The sequence below is a fragment of the Bos indicus x Bos taurus genome, chromosome 9 (assembly GCF_003369695.1).
Source record: "Bos indicus x Bos taurus breed Angus x Brahman F1 hybrid chromosome 9, Bos_hybrid_MaternalHap_v2.0, whole genome shotgun sequence".
Taxonomy (NCBI): Eukaryota; Metazoa; Chordata; class Mammalia; order Artiodactyla; family Bovidae; genus Bos; species Bos indicus x Bos taurus.
The window spans coordinates 62,798,458-62,799,751 of record NC_040084.1 but is presented as its reverse complement, the minus strand read 5'-3'; the positions used below and the strand labels follow the sequence as shown (position 1 = coordinate 62,799,751).

The 1,294-nt window shown below is 45.6% G+C and overlaps 1 pseudogene; it reads right to left on the bottom strand.

Annotated features, from left to right (window-relative positions):
- Nucleotides 1-280: 280 nt before the first annotated feature.
- Nucleotides 281-1,001, bottom strand: LOC113898808 (annotated as a pseudogene).
- Between the last annotated feature and the right edge of the window lie 293 nt (nt 1,002-1,294).

The window sequence follows — 1,294 nt, the reverse complement described above, 5'->3', positions numbered from 1 at the left end:
ACTTTTCTTCCAAGGAGCAAGTGTCTTTTAATTTCATGGCTTCAGCCACCATTTGCAGTGATTTTGGAGCCCCCCAAAATAAAGTCTCTTACTGTTTCCCCATCTATTTGGCATCAAGTGATGGAACTGGATGCCATGATCTTAGTTTTCTGAATATTGAGTTTTAAGCTAACTTTTTCACTGTCTTCTTTCATTTTCATCAAGAGGCTCTTTAGCTCTTCTTCACTTTCTTTTTTTGTTTGTTTCAGTTTTTTTGTGTTTTTTTTTTTTTTTACAGGAAATAGCATTTATTGGTGAGCATGATTAAGGAGGAGACAGCGCTGATGCTCATGAGTGCAGGGCCCGCCATTTGTCCAGGAGACCACGATTAGAGATGTATTTGACCCCACAGCTGTCCAGGATGAGTCGCTTTTCTGCCACAAGGTTTTCAAATTCATCTGTGTTGAACTTGGTAAATCCCCACTTCTTGGAAATGTGGATGTTTTGGCGGCCAGGGAACTTGAACTTTGCCCGGTGGAGGGCTTCAATCATATGCTCCTTGTTCTGCAGCTTGATGCGGATGGACATTATGACCTGGCCAATGTGGGCCCTGGCCACTATGCCCTGGGGCTTTCCAAAGGCACCACACATACCTGTCTGGAGTCTATCAGCTCCAGTGCAAGACAACGTCTTGTTGACGCAGATGACATGGAAGAAGTCGAGCCACACTCGGATGTGAAAACCATCTTTGCCACAGCTTTTCACCATGTGCTTGTTGGCACAAATATAGGCAGCCTCCAGGGCTTCAGAGGAGAGCTGCTCATACTCATATGACACCATGTGGCCCCAGAGTGGGAACTCATCCACTTTGGCTTGCTTACGCCCCAAGTCAAAGATGCGGATCTTAGCATCAGGGACACCTCAGCAGAAGCAGGACTTTGGGTACAGCTTGTTCTTCCAATACCCGTAACACCGGGTGGGGAGACAGCCCATGGCGACACCAGGATCTTCAGTGGCATGCTGAAGGGAAAGAGCTCTTCTTCACTTTCTGCCATAAGGGTGGTGTCATCTCCGTATCTGAGGTTATTGATATTTCTCCTGGCAATCTTGATTCCAGCTAATGCCTCATCCAGCCCAGAATTTCTCATAAAGTATTCTGCATATAAGTTAAATAAGCATGGGGACAATATACAGCCTTGATGTACTCCTTTACCTATTTAGAACCAGTGTGTTGTTCCATGTCCACTTCTGTTTCTTCTTGGCCTGCATAAACATTTCTCAGGAGGCAGGTTAGGTGGTCTGGTATTTCCATCTC